Source organism: Chiloscyllium plagiosum, unplaced genomic scaffold (assembly GCF_037043375.1).
Source record: "Chiloscyllium plagiosum isolate Xiang-an unplaced genomic scaffold, Cpla_swu_hap1 HiC_scaffold_10, whole genome shotgun sequence".
Lineage (NCBI taxonomy): Eukaryota > Metazoa > Chordata > Chondrichthyes > Orectolobiformes > Hemiscylliidae > Chiloscyllium > Chiloscyllium plagiosum.
The window spans coordinates 5290106-5312495 of record NW_028270148.1 but is presented as its reverse complement, the minus strand read 5'-3'; the positions used below and the strand labels follow the sequence as shown (position 1 = coordinate 5312495).

The following is a 22390-nucleotide window of genomic DNA, read 5'->3' as shown; positions in this document are numbered from 1 at the left end:
CTCACTGGACCTGAGCCTAAACTTTGATTTCTATGCACAGATGCTGCCGGACCTGCTGAGCTTTTCCAGCAACTTCTGTTTTTGTTTCTGATTTGCAGCAGCTGGAGTTCTTTTTGTTTTTCTTTCTCAGTTGATCAAATACTTTGAACCTTCCTTCAGGAAATGCTAAGAAACAGAGGGTCAAGAATGAAGGAGGAACTGAAGGAAATCCTTATTAGTCAGGAAATGGTGTTGGGAAATTGATGGAATTAAAACTTGATAGGTCCCTCGGGCCTGATGCTTTGGATCCCAGAGTACTTAAGCAAGTGACCCTAAAAATAACAGATGCATTGTTGAAGAGTTCCAATGGAATGGACAGTAGCTAGTGTAATGTAATTTTACCTGGACCATCTCTGACTTCTCCCTCCACTTCCTGGACCTCTCCTTTTCCATTAATGACGACTGATTTGACACCGACATTTTTTACAAACCCAACAACTCCCACAGCTACCTGGATGACATCTCTTCCCACCCTACCTCTTGCAAAAATGCCATCCCGTATTCCCAATTCCTCCGCCTCTGCCAGATCTGCTCCCAGAAGGGCCAGTTCCACCACAGAACACACCAGATGACCTCCTTCTTTAGAGACCTCAATTTCCCTTCCTATGTGGTTAAAGATGCCCTCCAATGCATCTCGTCCACATCCCGCACCTCCACCCTCAGACCTCACCCCTCCAACCGTAACAAGGACAGAACGCTTCTGGTGCACACCTTCCACCCTACCAACCTTCGCATAAACCAAATCATCCGCCAACATTTCCGCCACCTCCAAACAGACCCCACCACCATCAAAGTTTTACCTGCACATCCACCAATATCATTTATTGTATCAGTTGCTCCCGATGTGGTCTCCTCTACATTGGGGAGACTGTGCGCCTCCTAGCAGAGCGCTTTAGGGAACATCTCCAGGACACCCGCACCAATCAACCACACCGCCCTGTGGTCCAACATTTCAGCTCCCCCTCCCACTCTGCTGAGGACATGGAGATCCTGGGTCTCCTTCACCGCCGCTCCCTCACCACCAGACTCCTGGAGGAAGAATGCCTCATCTTCCGCCTCGGAACACTTCAACCCCAGGACATTAATGTGGACTTCAACAGCTTCCTCATTTCCCCTTCCCCCACCTCACCCCAGTTCCAAACTTTCAGCTCAGCACTGCCCCCATGACTTGTCCTGACTTGTCCTACTTGACTATCTTCTTTTCCACCTATCCACTCCACCCTGCCCCCGCAACCTATCACCTTCATCCCCTCCCTCACTCACCTATTGTACTCTATGCTACTTTCTCCACCCCCCACCCCCCCTCCCTCTCACTTATCTCTCCACCCTTGAGGCTCTCTGCCTGTATTTCTGATGAAGAGCTTTTGCCCGAAACATCGATTTCACTGATCCTTGGATGCTGCCTGAACTGCTGTGCTCTTCCAGCACGACTAATCCAGAATCTGGTTTCCAGCATCTGCAGTCATTGTTTTTACCTAGTAGCTAATGTAACCCCATTCTTTAAAAAAGGAGGGAGAGAGAAAATGGGGAATTGTAGGCAGATTAGCCTGACATTAGTGGTGGGGAAAATGCTGGTGTTAGTCATTAATCATATAATAACTAGGCATTTGGGAAGTGGTTACAAAATCGGTCTGAGTAAGCATGGACTCATTAAAGGGAAATCATGCTTGACAAATCTTCTGCACTTTTTATTGAGGATGTGACCAATGGAGTGGATAAGGGTGAAGCAGTAAATGTTGTGTGTCTGGACTGTCAAACGATTCCGAAAAGATTCCAGACATGAGATTAGTCAGGAAAATTAAAGCCCATAGTATCGGAGGTAATGTATTTATATGGATAGTGAACTGATTGGCAGACAAGAAGCAGCGAATTGGAAGAAGCAGGTCCTTTTCTGAGTGGCATGCAGTGATGAGTGGGCTATGGCAAGGTTCAGTGTTGGGATGCCAACTGTTCTCGATATACATTAACGATTTGAACAAAGGAACTGAATGCAATATCTCCGATTTTGCAGACGACGCTAAGCTGGGTGGCAGGGTGTGCTGTGAGGAGAATGCTAAGAGTTGACAGGGTAATTTGGACAGACTGACTGAGTGGGCAAATACTTGGCAAATGTAATATAATGTGGGTACATGTGAGGCTATCCACACTGGTCCCAAAAACAGGAAGGCTGATTATTAACTGAATGATGGCAGTTTAGGAAAAGGTGAGGCGCAATGAGACCTGGGTGTCATGGTGGAAGAATCGCTGAAGGTTGTCATGCAGATGCAGCAGGCAGTGAGGAAAGCTAATGGCGTGCTGGCCTTCATAGTGAGAGGACTGGAGTATCGGAGTAAGGATGTCTTGCTGCAGTTATACAGGGTTTTGGTGAGGCCATGCCCTGAGTATTGTGTGCAGTTTTGTTCTCCTAGTCTGAGGAAGGACATTGTTGCTATTGAGGGAGTCCAGTGAAGGTTCATTGGATGGATTCCTGGGATGGCAGGACTGACATATGAGGAAAGACTGGATCGATTAGGATGTACTCGCTGGAATTTAGATTAATGAGGGGGATCTCATCGAAACATACAAATTCCTGATGGGGCTGGACAGACTAGATGCAGGAAGAATATTCTCAATATTGGGGAATTTCAGAGTTAGGGGTCACAGTCTTAGAATAAGGGGTAAACCATTCAGAACAAAGATGAGGAAGCATTTCTTCACTAAGACTTGTGAACCCGTGGAATTCTCTTCCACAGGAAGTCTTGGGGACAGGTATATTCAAGAAGGAGCTGGATGTGGCCCCTTCAGCTAAAGGGATCAAAGGGTCTGGAGATAAAGCATGAATGGGATACTGAGATTGTATGATCCGCTACAATCGTTTTGCATAGTAGTGCAGGCTCAAGGGGCTGAATGGCCTACTCCTCCTCCTATTTTAGATGTTTCAGTAAGTTTGCAGCTGACACAAAATTGGTGGAGTTGTGGATAGTGAGGAAGGTTGTCAAAGGTTACAGTGGGATTTTGATTGGTTGGGATGTTGGGTGGAGAAATGGCAAGTGTGAGGTGATACATTTTGGGAGGTCAAATGCAAGAAGAAAGAATAAATAAATGGCAAGACTCGCAGGAGTATTGATATCCAAAATAATCTTGGGATGCAAGTTCATAGCTCCCTGAAAGTGGCAACACAAGTGGATAAGATGGTAAAGAAGGCAGATGGCATGCTTGGCTGCATTGGATGGTGCATTGAGGATGAAATTTGGCATGTCAATTTCCAGCTGTATAGCACTTTAGTTCAGCCATATTTGGAGTACTGTGTGACGTTCTAGTCACCACACTATTGGAAAGATGAGGAGATATTGGAGAGGGTGCAAAAGAGGATGACTAGGATGTTGCCTGGATTGGAGTCTATAAGGACAGGGTGGTCAAACTTGGATTGTTTTCATGAGAGAATCAGAGGCTGAGGGACAACCTTGTTGAAGTTTATAAAACTATGAGAGGCATGGATAGGATGGATAGTGAGAGTGTTTTTTTCTCAGGGTGTAAATGTCAAATACAAGGGGACGTAGGTTTAAGGTGAAAGGGGTAAAATCTTTCAAGAAGATGTTGGAGTGAAGTTGATGACGCAGAAGGTGGTAGGTGCCTGGACTGCACTGCCAGGGGAGGTGATAGAAATAGATTCAACAGCAGCACTTAAGAGGCATTGAGACAGACACATTTACAGGGAGGGAATAGAGAGATATGGACCATGTGTGGGCAGATGGGATTCATTTAGAATGGCATCATGATTGGCAGAGACTTGATGGGCTGAAGGGCCTGTTGCTGTGCTGGACTGTCCCATGTCCTATGTTGTTGAGAGCAGGATACTGCACCAATTCCTCCATCATTTCCCCTCCCCCTACCCCTACCACCCCATGCCCACCAGCACTATGATGCCCCACCCTCCCCTACCCCTACCACCACTAATGAGACTGAAACACTGGACACTAATACCCTGTTTGTCAGCTGATCCTAGTGAACCATCCCCCATTATCACGGATGGACACTTTATTTATCTCAATCAGTATTATTTCATATCGAGAAAACTATTTCTCAACAAACTCAACAAAATATCAGAAATTTGATCCAAATCACTGACTGCCTGTAAAAGGGAAAATGTGAGCACGGAGCCCCTCACATCATCAATGCTCCTTTCCAGGCCAACCAGCAGCACCACACAGAGTCCCTCTGTCCCCACAATCCAGACCAACCATCCAACTGCCTCTTGCCTCTTGCAAAGGGGAGCCAACTCCTGCCCACTCCCTGTTCCAGATCCTGGAATCCAGATTCACTCTCTGCCCCAACACTGAGACTCCACTGATCAGCATCACAACTGGGTGTGACTGTGCAACTCACTGTCTCTACATGCACCTACTATCTCAGCTCAGTAAAAACAATGACTGCAGATGTTGGGAACCAGATACTGGATTAGTGGTGCTGGAAAAGCACAGCAGCTCAGGCAGCATCCGAGGAGCAGTAAAATCGACGTTTCGGGCAAACGCCCTTCATTAGGAAAGGCTTTTGCCCAAAACATCGATTTTAATGCTCCTTGGATGCTGCCTGAACTGCTGTGCTTTTCCAGCACCACTAATCCAGAATACTATCTTGGCTCTCCAATCCTTTGAGAAACATTGAGTCCACTTTCTGTTGGAAGGTCTCAGACACACATTGCAGTTCCTGGCGCTGCTCTCTCTGTGTTCCCCTCTGACTGTTCTGTTCATCAGCTTCCTCCCAGCACCAGTGGTTTCTCCTCCAGACTCTGATTATCTCTGTGCTGTCCCCAGGCCCCATTCCTGAGCACCTCATTATCATCATTTCACCATCAGAAACCTGCTCAACATTTCCATCTCCCCCATCACTGCACAGTCCCTCCACCTCCTCCAAATTTCCCAAGACTGTTTCCACTCTCTCCAAATGTCTGTCTAACATGAGGACACCATGAAGTTGAAACATCATCTTCAGCTCAGCAAACAGCCCACTAACCCACTCTACTAACCCACTCTACTAACCCACACAGATATCTCCTGAGGCTAAACCCAGAGAGGGGCAATTTTGGGAAATTACTGAATCTGAGCTCAGCTTCCTCTCCACAGTGAATCCATTCCTGTGTTCACTATAAAACAGTTCCTTAAACGTCTTGATTAGAAACTTATCTTCAATTCATCCATTGGGAAAGAGGTTATTGCTGGAGGAAATTGTCATGTAAATGTTACTTACTGTTTACAAAGAGCAGACTTCCACTCCCATAGATCCCTCCCTGCACTGAGCAGTAATAGACCCCAGTGTCATTGGGCTGTACGTTTGTGATGGTCAGAAGGGCGCTGTTCCTGGAGGGGTCTCTGGAAAACCAGATTCGATTAGTGAGCCCTAGGCACCATTGTGTAGAATTCTTTTTTTCACATATGGATAACAGCTTCACGTGACTCCCTGGTTCTTGTCTGTACCAGTGAATATCAGTATGTGTCACTGTGGCATTCCTCATGATGCACTCTAACTGGGCAGTGTGACCCTCGGTGACACGTTCCACTATCAGAGACTGGAGAGGGACTGGACCAGATGCACCTTTAGGGGAAAAACATCAAGAATGTAAGAATCATTTCTCCAGTTTACAATGTGCTGCCAGTTGTTCAAAGGGAACACGTTCTGTCTTCAATACGGATCTGGTTAAAGATTGAATCAGTGAAGCTGGAGCAGATCAAACCAACCATGTTTATTTAATTAAATAACTTTCATAATTTTGGTGTACCACCCCCTCCCACACCAGATGCTCCAAGTTCCTCACATTTCCCAGTCTCTTCTCCCTGACCCCAGTCCTATCTGGTAACCCACTTATTGGTCAGAAACTGCAGCATCTTCTGGAAATATCCCTCAATCCCTCGCCATCCTTCTCACTGCTTTGCTTGGAATGATCACCTTTCCCTGAGTCTGACTCTTTACAATCCTCCTACTGCCATGTACACTGTACCCTGAGTATTCACTGGGACTGGGTATGCCTGGTACTGAGGATTCTTAATTACAAACTGATCCTGTATCACCATGTGCCCAAGAACTGCTCCCAGAACTAGAACCCAGTTTCTCAAATTCATGTGTCTTGCAACAGCTTCCAAAGTGCCTGCCCCACACAATTCCACCATCCCTCTCTGGCCCAGGATGTTTTTGTTATCATTTAAGAATAGAATGGCCCCCTGGATGGATGAGCCATTTCAATCAAATCTCTTTTCAGCATTTCCTTCTCCAAGGGGAACAGTCCCAATCACTTTGATTGGTGTTATTATGGTTCCAGTTGATGTTAGTATTGGACAAGTTTGATTCCAGACTGAAATCTGGTTTGGATTCTTTTTTATATAAAACTAGCGGGTGTTTCACTGAAAAAGAAACACACAATGCAGCAGACTTGGGTTCAACAGGAGGAAAAGGTTTTTTTGTGATTTTCATGAAGTGTTTTTTTGTGTAAGTAGAACTGAAAAAGTATATAATGAACCACGCTATATACATAAAACACTATTTTAAAGACTGAGAAACACACAATAAAATACAATACTTTACAGATCCCAATAGGACCTCTTTGCATAACACAGACATTAGAGAGAGTACCCTTCTCTATCAAACCTATATGGGTTGACAAAACTCCAAGAACTGTCTCTGTCAGATATTTTTGTGAAAAGAAATCATAACTTCAGAAATATTGATAGTTTGATCTTTAAATCCCACCATTGATGCAAATCTACTTTTGCACCATTTCAAAATCCAAATTCAAAACTAAATAATATCAAAATCACAGAGAAACCACACATCTCACATGACAGCATTTAGAATCTAATGTGGGGAATGCACTCGTAATTGAGTCCCAATTAACCAAGAGCCGTACTAAATGCGTTACTGAATCAACAATACAGCCAATTTGTCTCTCTTCTGTATTCTGATCCAAAGTTTAAAAGCAAAGCAGTTTAATTAATGATCTCAAAAATTATTTATTTGTTATGATCAAGACTGATGGTTTAACAAGCAGAAAATATGAAGAGTTTTACGACACAGTGATGAACCCCTCTGTTAATTAAACTAAATTCCCAGAAAAGTTCATCTTAATCTGTTAAAATATGAGTGACAGAAAACTCCCAAATTCCAGTATTCAAAGAAAATAAAATCAATATATTCTTTAATCTAAAAGTGAACATTAAATAGTAACTATTCACAACTCTCTGCTCCCCTTTCTCTTAACTGCTTATTTTCTGCCTCCAAATCTGTATCAATATTCTGTCCCAATAAGACACTTATTAAAATTGCATCAACTTAATTTCAAAATCATACAGCCACTGTCATTGTTGGTATCTGTCTTCTTCTGGCTAAAGATCTACCTGAGTCACCTTCTTTCTTTTTACTCAAATATGTTTCATATGAAAAGGTAACTTTGATAGAGAGTGTTTCCAAACTTCTTTGCTCTCTCTCTCAATGGCAGTTGCTCTGTCTCTAATTTTCAAAATGTCTGCATTTTTATATCCCTAATATCAGATCATTTTATTGGTTCGATGTTGGCAAAACAATAAATTCAAACTCGATTTGGTTTTAGAATTCTGCGGCATAGTTTAAACTGATAGATTAAATTTGAATTGTTGTCAAAACAGCAACCAACTCAGGTATCCATTTCACAGCTAAATGTTACATATTGACAATGCTCCAGTACACTGTGAGATTGCCATCTAGTCACATCACACAGGTGCTCGTGAGGTGTCAGTTCAGAACATCATTCACTCTCTCTTAAGGTTACAGTGTATGCCTTCGACTTCATAACATTAGCAACTACATTTCTAGCTGGGATAAAACCATATCCCATTAATCTCAAACATACACTCATTTACAGACAATCAACACAGCTCTGCAGAATTGGTTCAGGCTGTTTTTAAATAAAGCTAAAAGAGCAACCATGCTGGAGGTCTAGGAACTCACATCAGGTGGTAGAATGTGCTGGCTTCTCAGAGTTCCTTCAATTTATTGTCAATGAGGATGATTCCTGGAAGTTATATATTGATGGGAGATCTTCTGACCATATTTCAAATTCTGATGGGAAATAGTTTGAAATCCTGACATTGAAAACATTGTATTTTTCCTTGTCTTTTACTGACTGAGAGGAAGAAATCGTGTAGCTGATCCTGCTTAAAGATTTCTTCTCTTTTTATCAGAACTAATGGATTTTTTTTTCACTGTTTTCAGTCAGTTTGACAATTTTGCTTCGCTGCTCTCCTTTTGATCTGTGAAGGCACATAGTTACCTGAACCCAGAAACTGTTACTGAGCTGTATTCAAATACAGTCAGTCCAGCAACTTAATGATAAAACCCACTTCTTACCAGTTCTTAATATCATTGATTCATTCAAAATTAATTTGAATTTTGCAAACCACAGCAGATTTTGATTTTTCTTATCCAAGTGATCATGTGGTAAATTATCTTTATGTGTCCGGCAGTCGTTCAGTTTCCTTTGTATCCACTGGCTGTCCATTCCCTGCAGGTAGCTCTCTGACCTGTGAACCAGCTGTGTCATTAGATAAAAGAGGTGGAGGGGTGGCATTGCTAATCAGGGAGAGTATCACCGCTGCACTCTCCCTGGGTAGCTGGGTAACAGTTAGAGGTGGGAAGGGGAGGAAGCAAGCAGTGCAGGGATCCCCTGTGGTCGTTCCCCTAAACAATAAGTATACCGCTTTGGATACTGTTGAGGGGGACGGCCTAGCAGGGGTAAGCTGCAGTGACCGGGTCTGTGGCACGAGGTCTGGCTCTGAGACTCAGAAGGGAAAGGGGGAGAGGTGGAGAGCGCTAGTTATAGGAGACTCTCTAGTTAGAGGGATGGACAGGCTGTTCTGTGGACATAGGCGAGACTCTCGGATGGTTTGTTGCCTCCCGGGTGCCAGGATCCGAGACGTCTCGGACCGTGTCTTCAGAATCCTTAAGGGGGAGGGTGTGCAGCCAGAAGTCGTGGTGCACATTGGCACCAACGACATAGATAGGAAGAGGGGTGGGGAGGTCATTCAAGAGCTCATGGAGTTAGGCTGGAAGCGAAAAGCTAGGACAGACAGAGTCGTCATCTCTGGGTTGTTGCCAGTGCCACGTGACAGTGAGGCAAGGAATAGGGAGAGAGTGCAGTTGAAAACATGGCTGCAAGGATGGTGTAGGAGGGAGGGCTTCAGGTATTTGGACAATTGGACTGCATTCTGGGGAAGGTGGGACCTGTACAAGCAGGACGGGTTGCACCTGAACCAGAAGGGCACCAATATCCTGGCGGGGTAGGTTTGCTAGCACTCTTCGGTGGGGTTTAAACTAATTTGGCAGGGGGATGGGATCCGGACTTATAGTCCAGCAAGTAGGCTAGCTGTTTGTCTAGATGTCCAAGAATGTAGGGAGGCTGTGAAGAAGGTAGCACTGACAGGGAATACTTGCGGATACACTTGCGGGTTCAAGTGCGTATACTTCAATGCAAGGAGTATCAGAAATAAGGTGGGTGAACTTAAGACATGGATCGGTACCTGGGACTACAATGTTGTGGCCATTCTTCTATACAAACGTGGATAGAAGAGGGACAGGAATGGTTGTTAGAGGTTCCTGGTTACAGATGTTTCAGTAAGATTAGGGAGGGTGGGAAAAAAAGGAGGGGGGTGGCGTTGCTAATTAGAAATGGTATAACGGCTGCAGAAAGGCAGTTCAAGAGGGATTTGCCTTTGGACGTAGTATGGGCTGAAGTCAGAAATAGGAAAGGTGCAGTCACCTTGTTGGGTGTTTACTATAGGCCCCCCAATAGCAGCAGAGATGTGGAGAAACAGATTGGGAAACAGATTTTGGAAAGGTGTAGAAGCCACAGGGTAGTAGTCATGGGTGATTTCAACTTCCCAAATATTGATTGGAAGCTCTTTAGATCAAGTAGATTGGATGGGGCGGTGTTTGCGCAGTGTGTCCAGGAAGCTTTTCTAACTCACTATGTAGATTGTCCGACCAGAGGGGAGGCTATATTGGATTTGGTACTCGGTAATGAACCGAGACAAGTGATGGGCTTGTTAGTGGGTGAACATTTTGGTGATGGTGACCACAATTCTGTGACTTTCACCTTGGTTATGGAAAGAGATAGGTGCGTGCAACAGGTTAGGTTTTACATTTGGGGGAAGGGTAATTACGATGCTGTAAGACAGGATCTGAGGAGGATAAGTTGGGAGCATAGGCTGTCAGGGAAGGATGTCGTGGAAATGTGGAACTTTTTCAAGGAACAGATACGACGTGTCCTTGATATGTATGTTCCTGTCAAGCAGGAAAGAAATGGTCGTGTCAAGGAACCTTGGTTGACGAGGGAGGTTGACTGTCTTGTAAAGAGGAAGAAGGAGGCTTACATAAGGTTGAGGTAACAGGGTTCAGACAGAGCAGTGGAGGGATACAGGATAGCCAGAAGGGACCTGAAGAAAGGGATTAGGAGAGCTAAGAGAGGGCATGAAAAATCTTTGGCGGATAGGATCAAGGATAACCCAAAGGCATTTTATGCGTATGTGAGAAACATGAGAATGACGAGAATGAGGGTAGGTCCGATCAAGGACAGTAGTGGGAGACTGTGTATTGAGTCGGAAGAGATAGGAGAGATCTTGAATGAGTACTTTTCTTCAGTATTTACGAACGAGAGGGACCATATTGTTGAAGAGGAGAGTGTGAAACGGACTGGTAAGCTAGAGGAGATACTTGTTAGGAAGGAAGATGTGTTGGACATTTTGAACAACTTGAGGATAGACAAGTCCCCCGGGCCTGACGGGATATATCCTAGGATTATGTGGGAAGCAAGAGAGGAAATTGCAGGACCGTTGGCAATGATCTTTTCGTCTTCACTGTCAACGGGGGTGGTACCAGGGAACTGGAGAGTGGTGAATGTTGTGACCCTGTTCAAAAAAGGGAATAGGGATAACCCCAGGAACTACAGGCCAGTTAGTCTTACTTCGGTGGTAGGTAAAGTAATGGAAAGGGTACTGAGGGATAGGATTTATGAGTATCTGGAAAGACACTGCTTGATTAGGGACAGCCAGCACGGATTTGTGAAGGGTAGGTCTTGCCTTACAAGTCTTATTGAATTCTTTGAGGAGGTGACCAAGCATGTGGATGAGGGTAGAGCAGTGGATGTAGTATACATGGATTTTAGTAAGTCATTTGATAAGGTTCCCTATGGTAGGCTTATGTGGAAAGTCAGGAGGCATGGGATAGAGGGAAATTTGGCCAATTGGATAGAAAACTGGCTAACCGGTCGAAGTCAGAGAGTGGTGGTTATTGGTAAATATTCAGCCTGGAGCCCAGTTACAATGGAGTTCCACAGGGATCAGTTCTGGGTCCTCTGCTGTTTATAATTTTTATTAATGACGTGGATGAGGGAGTCGAAAGGTGGGTCAGTAAATTTGCAGATGATACGAAGATTGGTGGAGTTGTGGATAGTGAGGAGGGCTGTTGTCGGCTGCAAAGGGACTTAGATATGATGCAGAGCTGGGCTGAGGAGTGGCAGATGAAGTTCAACCCTGCCAAGTGTGAGGTTGTCCATTTTTGAAAGACAAATAAGAATGCGGAATACAGGGTTAACGGTAGGGTTCTTAGTGAGGTGGAGGAACAGGGGGATCTTGGGGTCTATGTTCATAGATCTTTGAAAGTTGCCACTCAGGGTGGATAGAGCTTGTAAGAAGGCCTATGGTGTATTAGCGTTCATTAGTAGAGGGATTGAATTCAAGACTCGTGAAGTGATGTTGCAACTGTACAGGACTTTGGTTAGGCCACATTTGGAGTACTGTGTGCAGTTCTGGTCGCCTCACTTTAGGAAAGATGTGGAACCTTTGGAGAGGGTGCAGAGAAGATTTACCAGGATGTTGCCTGGAATGGAGAATAGGTCATACGAGGATAGGTTGAGAGTGCTAGGCCTTTTCTCGTTGGAACGGCGAAGGATGAGGGGTGACTTGATAGAGGTTTATAAGATGATCAGGGGAATAGATAGAGTAGACAGTCAGAAACTTTTTCCCCGGGTACAACAGAGTGTTACAAAGGGACATAAATTTAAGGTGAAGTGTGGAAGGTATAGGGGAGATGTCAGGGGTGGGTTCTTTACCCAGACAGTGGTGGGGGCATGGAATGCACTGCCTGTGGGAGTGGTAGAGTCAGAATCTTTGGTGACCTTTAAGCGGCAATTGGATAGGTACATGGATGGGTGCTTAAGCTAGGACAAATGTTCGGCACAACATCGTGGCCGAAGGGCCTGTTCTGTGCTGTATTGTTCTATGTTCTATGCACAAAGGTGAGTTGTCGAGGAGGGTTTGTCTAATGAGTCATTATGGTTGGGAGTCAGAAACAAGAAAGGAGCAGTCACTTTATTAGGAATTTTCTACAGCAACTGAGACATGGAGGAGCAGGTTGAGAAGTAGAGTTTGGAAAGGTACACAAGTAACAGGGATATTGTCATTGGTAACTTTAAATTCTCTAATATTGATTGGAACCTTGTTAGTTCAAATAGATTGGATGGAACAGTTTTTGCCAGGTATGTCCAGGAAGGGTTCCCTGACACAATATGCAGATAGGCTGACGAGAAGAGAGGCCATATTCGATTTGGTGCTTGGTAACGAACCATGCCAAGTTTCAGGTCTTTCAGTGGGAGAGCGTTTCAGTGATAGTGAACACAACTCCATGACCTTTACTATGGTCATGGAGAGAGATAAATGCACATGGTATGGGAAAGCACTGAACTAGGGGAAGGAGGAAATTACAATGCTATCAGACAGGATCTGGTGCACCTAAATTGGGAACAGATATTCTCATGGAAATGCATGGCAGCAGTGTGGATGTTGTCCAAAAGTAATTGCTGTGAGTTCTGGTCAGGTTTGTCCCACTGAGGCAAGGAAGGGATATGAGGGTGAAACAACCTTGGGTGACGTTGGATGTAGAACATCTAGTCAAGACGAAGAAGGAAACTTACTTAAAGTTGAGGAGGCAAGGATCAGGTAGGTCTTTACAGGGTTACAAGGTAACCAAAAAGGAACTGAAGAATGGCCTTAGGAAAGCTAGAAGTGGACATGCAAATCTCCAATGGATCGGATTAAGGAAAACCCTAAGGTGTTCCAGACTTTTGTGAGGCACAAAAGGATGGCCAGTGTGAGGGTAGGGCCAATTAGGGATAGTGGAGGGAACTCACACCTGGAGTCAGAGGAGGTAGCATAGGTCCTCAATGAAAACTTTACTTCAGTATTCACTACTGCGAGACCAAAACATTTCTGAGGATAGCATGAAACAGACTGATAAGCTGGGAAAGGTTGATGTTAGGAAGGGGGATATGCTGAGAATTTTCAGCTACATTAAGGTTAGATACATTCCCTGGGCAAGACAGGATAAACCCTAGGTTACTATTGGAAGCGAGGGAAGAGATTGCTGTGCCTTTGGCAATTATCTTTTGCATCCTCACTATTCACTGGAGTAGATGATTAGAGGATGGCAAATGTTATTCCCTTGTTCAAGAAAGGGAATCGGGATGATGCTGGGAATTACAAGTCAGTTAGTCTTACGGCTTTAGTGGTGAGAGTGTCAGAGAGGATTCTGAGAGACAGGAGTTATGATTATTTTAAGTAGCATAGTTTGATCAGAGATCGTCAGTATGGCTTTGTGAAGGGCAGGTCTTGTCTCACAAACCTTACTGAATTCAATAAGCAAGTGACAAAACACGTTGATGAAGTTGGAGCCGTAGATGTGGTGTACGTGGATTTTTAGCAGGCCATTTGATAAGTTTCCACATGGTAGGTTCATTCAGAATATAAGGAGGCATGGGATACAGGGAAATCTGGCTACCTGGATCCAGAACTGGTTTGCCCACAGAAGACAGATGGTGCTGGTAGATGGAAAGTGTTCACTCGAGAACTTGGTGAGCAGTGGTGTTCAACAAAGATCAGTTCTGGGATCTCTGCTCTTTGTAAGTTTTATAAAGGACTTGGATGAGGAAATGGAAGGATGGGTTAATAGGTTTACTCATGACACGAAGGTTTGTGAAGTGATGAATAGTATGGAGTGCTGTTGTTGGTTGTAATGGGACATGATGCAGAACTGGGCTGATAAGTGGCAGATGGAGTTCAACCTGGAAAAGTATGAAGTGGTTTGTTTTGGAAGGTTGAATTTGAATGCAGATTATAGAGTAAAAGGCAGGATTCTTGGCAGCATGGAAGAACAGAGGGATCTTGGGGTCTATATTCATAGATCCGTCAAAGTTGCCACCCAAGTTGATTGGGTGTTTAAGAAGATGTATGATGTGTTGGCTTTTATGGGCAGGGGGATTAAGTTTAAGAGCTGCAAGGTTATGGTGCAGCTCAATGGATTCCTGGTTAGACCATACTTGGGAATATTGCGTTCAGTTCTGATCATCTCATTATAGGAAAGATATGGAAGCTTAAGACAGGGTGCACAGGAGATTTACCAGGATGCTGCTTGAACTGGAGAATGCTGTAGGTAGGTACTAAGGAAGGATATGTAGTTGTGGTAGCGGGTAGGCAGGAGCTAAGGAAGGACACATGTTTGTGGTAGCGAGTAGGCAGGAGCTAAGGAAGGACATGTGGTTGTGGTAGTGAGTAGGCATGTGCTAAGGAAGGACATGTGGTTGTGGTAGTGAGTAGGCAGGTGCTAAGGAAGGACATGTGGTTGTAGTAGTGAGTAGGCAGGAGCTAAGGAAGGACATGTGGTTGTGGTAGTGAGTAGGCAGGTGCTAAGGAAGGACATGTGGTTGTGGTAGTGAGTAGGCAGGTGCTAAGGAAGGACATGTGGTTGTAGTAGTGAGTAGGCAGGAGCTAAGGAAGGACATGTGGTTGTGGTAGTGAGTAGGCATGTGCTAAGGAAGGACATGTGGTTGTGGTAGTGAGTAGGCAGGAGCTAAGGAAGGACATGTGGTTGTGGTAGTGAGTAAGCAGGTGCTAAGGAAGGACATTGGTTGTGGTAGTGAGTAGGCAGGTGCTAAGGAAGGACATGTGGTTGTGGTAGTGAGTAAGCAGGTGCTAAGGAAGGACATTGGTTGTGGTAGTGAGTAGGCGGGTGCTAAGGAAGGACATGTGGTTGTGGTAGTGAGTAGGCAGGTGCTAAGGAAGGACATGTGGTTGTGGTAGTGAGTAGGAAAGCACTAAGGAAGGACATGTGGTTGTTGTAGTGAGGAGACAGGCACTAATGAAGGACATGTGGTTGTGGTTGTGAGTAGGCAGGCGCTGAGAGCCTTCCTTCGCACCTGTCTATGAAATTCTCAGCACCCTTACCCCCAACCGTACCCCCCCTCACATTTATCTCTCAGCCCACTTAGTCCAAACCCTTATTCCTGATGAAGAGACTAGAATTGGAAGGTCAATTCTCCTGTTTCTTGGATGCTGCCTGACTAGATGTGCTTTTCCAGCACCACACTCTTCCACTCCGATCTTCAGCATCTGCAGTCCTCACTTTCTCCCTGTATCTGTTGTTGCCCTGTTGTAACCATTCAATGAATGTGAAGAAACATAGGACAGAATAAAAGACAGCTTCAGGATTCAAACAGTGAGAGTGAGAACAGGAACCGATTCAAAAGCAGCAGAGGAACTGTTTCTTGTCATGGAAGATGAAATTGTGAAATTAGAAGCTGAACTGAAATGTAAAGGAGCAGACAGACCCAAACTAACAGGAAATAGATGATGCAGCATTTCCAATAGATTCAGAAATCTGGAGCTCAGAAACAGTTAAAACAACAGCAAGGACAGCACTTCACAGAAAGGTGAATGTACAATGGGAACATCTACTGTCTCATCCATGTCCCTAAATTCCAAGAGAAGAATTCATCATTTGGACTCTAACCCACCTCAGTGATTCTTTGATAAAAACAACTAACTGCAGATACTGGAGATCTGAAATGCAAACAGAAATTGCTGGAGAAACTCTGTAGGTCTGGCAACATCTGTGGGAAGAAAGCAGAGTTGACATTTTGAGTCTGACGACTCTTCATCAGAACCCCAGTGTTTCCTGATTTTGCTCCAGTGATTCTTGGACTGTCCTTCAAACACTGTCACTCAAATCAATGACTTGGTCATTTATTTGCTTTTAAGGAGTTCGAGAGATGCAAAGTTCGAAAGACTGAGTTCCAGAGAGATGTGTTCAGAACAATGAAGATACAAAAATATATTTTTCTAATCTGCGAACTCAGAAGCACAAGAGACAATCTTTATTCCACTTTACATTTATTTGCAGGTTTAGACATTAGAAGCATACACCTCCTACCTCCACTACACTACTGTTTTGTCCCAGAAGTGGTGGGAAACTTGCTGATGGGAAACATTAATTCATGTCGATGAGCCACAACCAATCCATCATAAAGAATAATGATGGAGTGACAGTAAATCAGGAATGATCAAGAAAGATCCATTCAATCAGCAGAGAGATCAATCAGGGTAGTGCTGCAGGATGAATGATGATGGGGGTGGGGATGGTGGGTGAGCAATGATGTGGTGGAGTGGGGATGATAGGTGAGTGATGGTGGGAGTGGGATTGATGGGTGAGTGATAATAGGAGCGGGATTGATGGGTGAGTGACGATTGAGGTGGGGTGGGGCTCATGGGTAGTTGATGATGGGGTGGGAGTAGGGTTGATGGGTGAACAGGATTGACACACAGTACAACTTGGCCGTTCCATAACACCACAGTAAGCCTGAGCTGCTGCAATTATCCTGCAATTATCAGGTTCCTGCAAGCTGTGTGGGCAAGAGTGCAGTCTGCAGGGAGAATGAGCAAACTGACCATGATACCTTGGGACAGGGAGTGATTCAAGTGTGAATAGGAAATAGCAATGTCATTGTGGGAGGGGGGGACAGTATAATGTGGGAGCATAAATTCTGCTCACTACAGACATGGGCATTGTTCCCAAACACTGTGCTGTCTTCCCAGTGCCAGGGGAAAGGATATCTCCTCAGGGCTGGAGAAGAACCTGAAGAGGGAGGAGAAAGAATCAATCATGATTGTCCATGTTAGGACCAATGACACTTGGAGCACAAGAAAGAAAGCTTCATTGAAAGACTTTCAACATTTCAGAGCTAAGTGATAAAAGTGAATCTCCAAGGGAAGAATTTCAAAGTCATGGGCAAACTGGCACAGGGTAAATACAGTCAAGCATCTCAATATGTGGTTTAGAGTCTAGTCTGGATGGAATGGGTTTTGGGTTGTGGGGCACTAGCACCAGTCCTGGGGTAAAAAGGAACTGTTCTTCAGGGACAGGCTTCACTTGAAGTATGCTGAGACCAGTATTCTGGTGAATCAAATAACTCGGACTCTCAAAAAGGCTTTAAACTAATTAGAAGGTGGCTGGGTTCAGGAGAAAGGGGCTGGAGTCTGACAAAGCAAAAAGAGCCAGCAGCTATTTGGCTCACAATCCCCAAAGTGGAACAGGAACAAACAGAGGATACAAACACAGAAAAACAGCAGTGAATAGGGTTACCAGGGGAAATATTGTTAATAACTCTTTACTTGAATGCACAAATTATTCAGAATAAAATAACTGAAATAATGGCCCAATTATAGATTAGTGTTGAGTTTTTAAGAAGACTCACATTAGGTATAAAAAGTTCACTCTGTTTCTCCCTCTACAGATATTGCCAAACCTGCTGAGTTCTTCCAGTATTCTCCATGTTTGCTTCAGGTTTCCATCATCTGCAGTATTTGGCCTTTAGTCAAACAGCAAGCAGTGAATGTAACATCAAGGGATTTTTCAATCAGTACTTGATAAAGTCTCACACATTAGGCTATTAAGAAGAGTGCATGGTATTGACAGGAGTCTATGAGTATGGATAGAAGATTGGCTAACTAATAGAAGACAGCGAGTGAGGATAAGGGGGCATTTTGAGGATGACAACCTGCAGCTGTTGGAGTGTCACAGCGATCAGTGCTGGGGCCAGAATTATTTACCATATTTATTGATGTCTTGGATAAGGAATGTGAATGTACTGTCACCAAATTTGTGGATAACGCAACAATAGGTGGGATGGTAAGTAATGACAAAGAGGCTGCACTGGGATATTGAAACAGAGTATAATGTGAAGAAATGTGAGTCCATACACTTGTCTGGAAGAACAGAGGTGTTGAATATTATTGAAATATGAAAAACTGCAGAGAACTATAGATTAGAGGGATTTAGGAGGCCTCATCCATGAATCACAAAAAACTAACATCCCAGTTCTGTTGGTCAGAGGGAAGACAAATGGAGAGTGTCATTTATTTCAAAGGAAATGGAGAATAAACTTCGGAATGTTTTACCAACACTGTACAAACCCCTCGTCAGACCACAACTGAAATACTGTGAAACAGTTCTTGTTCCTTATCTGAGGAAAGGTGTCTTGGTATTGGAGGATGTCTGGAGAAGGATCACTAGGCTGGTAGTCGGCATGGAGGGACTATCGCACCAATCCCTCTGCTCCAATCCCGACCTCACCATCAGGCCAGCAGATAAAGGGGGCGCAGTGGTGGTCTGGCGCACTAACCTCTACATGGCTGAGGTCGGATGCCAACTCAAGCACATCTCTTCCTACCGCCCCCCTCGACCATGACCCCACCCCCCATCACCAAACCAACATCTCCCAGACTATACAGAACCTCACCACCTCAGATCTCACACCCACAGCTTCTAACCTCATAGTCTGGGAACCCCGCACTGCCCGAATCTAACTCCTTCCCAAGATCTACAAGCCTGACCACTCTGGCCAACCCATTGTCTCAGCATGCTCCTGCCCCACTGAACTCATTTCTACCTACCTCAACACTGTCCTATCCCCCCTAGTCCAGGAACTCCCCACATACGTTCGAGACACCACCCACGCCCTCCAACTCCTCCAAGACCTCTGTTTCCCCGGACCCCAACGCCTCATCTTCACCATGGATATCCAATCCCTCTACACCTTCATCCGCCATGACCAGGGTCTCCAAGCCCTCCATTTCTTCCTCTCCCGATGTCCCCAACAGTGCCCTTTCACCGACACTCTCATTCATTTGGCTGAACTGATCCTCACCCTTAACAATTTCTCCTTCGAATCCTCCACTTCCTCCAGACCAAAGGGGTAGCCATGGGCACCCATATGGGCCCCAGCTATGCCTGTCTCTTTGTTGGCTACGTAGAACAGTCCATCTTCCGTAGTTACACTGGCACCAATCCCCACCTCTTCCTTCGCTATATTGATGACTGCATTGGCGCCACCTCGTGCTCCCGCGAGGAGGTTGAGCAATTCATCAACTTCACCAACACATTCCACCCTGACCTTAAATTTACCTGGACCATCTTTGACACCTTCCTCCCCTTCCTGGATCTCTCCATCTCCATTAATGATGACCGACTTGACACCGACATTTTTACAAACCCACTGACTCCCATAGCTGCCTGGATTACACCTCTTCCCACAGTACCTCTTGCAAAAATGCCGTCACGTATTCCCAATTCCTCCACCTCTGCTGTATCTGTTCTCAGGAGGACCAGTTCCACCACAGAACACACGAGATGACCTCTTTCTTTAGAAACCGCAATTTCCCCTCCCATGTGGTTAAAGATGGCCTCAAATGCATCTCGTCCATGTCCAGCACCTCCACCCTGAGACCCCACCCCTCAAACCGTAACGAGGAGAGAACGCCCCTGGTGCTGACCTTCCACTGTACCAACCTTCGCATGAGCCAAATCATCCACCAACCTTTCTGCCACCAAATGGACCCCACCACCAGGAATATATTTCCCACCCACCCCTTTCCACCTTCCGCAAAAACCGTTCCCTCCGTGACTACCTGGTCAGGTCCACGACCCCGTAAAACCCACCCTCCTGTCCTGGCACCTTCCCCTGCCACTGCAGGAATTGCAAAACCTGCGCCCACAACTCCTTCCTCACCTCCATCCAAGGCCCTAAAGGAGCCTTCCACATTCATCAAAGTTTTACCTGCACATCCACCAATATCATTTATTGTATCAGTTGCTCCCGATGTGGTTTCCTCTACATTGGGGAGGCTGGACACCTCCTAGCAGAGCGCTTTAGGGAACATCTCTGGGATGCCCACACAAATCAGCCACATCGCCCTATGGCCCAACATTTCAACTCCCCCTCCCACTCTGCTGAGGGCATGGAGGTCCTGGGCCTCCCTCACCGCCGCTCCCTCACCACCCGATGCCTAGAGGAAGAACGCCTCATCTTCCGCCTTGGAACACTTCAACCCCAGGGCATCAATGTGGACATCAACAGTTTCCTCATTTCACCTTCCCCCTCCTCACCCCAATTCCAAACTTCCAGCTCAGCACTGTCCCCATGACTTGTCCTACCTTCCTAACTTCTTTTCCACCTATCCACTCCACCCTCCTCCCTGACCTATCACCTTCATCCCCTCCCCCACTCACCTATTGTACTCTATGCTACTTTCTCCCCACCACCACCCTGCTCCATTTATCTTTCCACCCTTCAGGCTCTTTGCCTGTATTCCTGATGAAGGGCTTTTGCCCGAAACGTCGATTTTACCGCTCCTCGGATGCTGCCTGAACTGCTGTGCTTTTCCAGCACCACTAATCTAGAATCTGGTTTCCAGCATTTCCAGTCATTGTTTTTCCCCTTTTCTGTTTCCTGGGCTCAGTTTGCAGCTGGTGTTCAGAAAAGGCAACCCTGATCTCAGCCAAACTGTCAAAACCACATGTTGTGTTGGTGTTCCATCTCTTTGCTCTGTAGATGGTGTAATCCCCAGCTTGTTCCAAATTATTGTCTGTCAGCTGAACAGCTGGGAGATGGTGTGACCACAGAGGGATACTCTACACTCTCAGTGAGGGTGAGAGTGTAGCTTGGCTCAGCTGGTCTCTCTCTCACACGTAGGGCAGGAAGCTGTGACTGTCAAAACTATTTCTGGAGCTTGGCTCAAAGCTGACATTCTGGTGGACGTGGCGGATGACACAGAGCAGCTTCTGATGAGCTACAGTGGGTGGCTGAGGCTGGTATAAAACAGATGAGTGTGGCACCATGGCAGCAGATCACCTGGCAGGAGGGGCTACACACAGCAGCAACGGAGAGAAGATTGCACTCTGTCCTTGTTTCCATCAGATGTTGTGCAGAGTGTTCAGGTGTCCAACTCATAGATTTAAAGATCTCAGAGTGACAATGTGCTCACAATGAGCACAAAGAACAGGGGATACTCTCCGTCTCCTGATCATCAACATCCTTCATTCAACTAACATCATCACACAGAACATGAGCTGGCATTCAGCACATTCATCTTTGGAAATGCTCCCAGTTTGGAACAGACCCAGGATTCATGCGGTCACAAACACTGAACTTCAAACTGGTTCATAGTGTGTCATGTCCTGGAGGTGTTTTAATGGTACAAATTCAATGTTATTGATTTTAGAGAATTATTGTGAGTGTCAGCATGGGCCCAATGGTGAAACTCATCCTGAGTCACAAATCTGTACATTCAACAACTTTATAAAAACAAGAGTTTGTCTTTCAAATCCACCCCAACAAGACCTAGTGAACACACAGACTAGTCCGATCCACTCGAAGCACGCATAATGTGCAGCCTGTTCCTCAATCCCATTCCCACAGTTACTGAATGACAGAAAAGGATGGGAGGAACACTTTGTTTCCTAGTCTGTGTTCCCAACCTGTGGAGCTCTGTTCAGCTGCACCAAACAATCCCCAGACAGTGATAAATTTTCCTTGTGACACTTCCCTCCAGTTCTCAATGTTCAAACTTACACAATTCACACAAACTCCATAGCAGCACCACAGAAAGGTTTTTACAACACTAAACTTCTCCAAAGTAAGCACTTACCCAAAATAATGCAGACAGACAGGATCACAGCAAATAGAGTTCCACTGATCATCTCAACTCTGTTTCTCCACACTGTTTATTGGATGTCCAGTTGATACATCGAAACACAAAGTGTCTGAGCCAAGTACAGCTTCTTTAATCTCTCGTTTCTCAGGAGGTAAAGAATTTAAAGTGTCAGTAAAGGAGAAGCATTGACAATAAACCAATGGCTGCTCTCTTCTGCGGGAGGATAAGACTGGCTGGATTTTCTTGTGACTCAGTGAGTTTTATTTCAGCAGTGATACTAATTACTTATTCAGTGCAAGTTCCTCATACTTAGTCACTGAAACATTGAGAATTGACACATTTGCTGCAACTTGTGAGTGGTCAAAACCTTTGTGGGAAAAACATTGGATTGGTCTTTATTGTGGAAGATGCTTCAAACATTCCAATAAAAGTAAAGGATATTGGGCAGGGAGTAAGTTCCATCACCGTCACTGAAGCAGTTGTGTCAGACAAACTAATGGGGCTAAAGGCAGGTCAGTCCCTGGCCCTGATGG

The 22390-nt window shown here is 45.2% G+C and overlaps 1 long non-coding RNA gene across 1 annotated transcript in view; it reads right to left on the bottom strand.

Moving 5' to 3' along the window:
• LOC122552558 (uncharacterized) overlaps positions 1-22065 on the bottom strand; it is a 30407-nt gene extending 8342 nt beyond the window's left edge. Inside the window, exons 1-2 of the long non-coding RNA XR_015758334.1 lie at positions 21852-22065; positions 5266-5387 (exon numbers count right to left, since the gene is read on the bottom strand). This is a non-coding gene — a long non-coding RNA (uncharacterized LOC122552558). The remainder of the gene's footprint in view (positions 1-5265; positions 5388-21851) is intronic.
• Between the last annotated feature and the right edge of the window lie 325 nt (positions 22066-22390).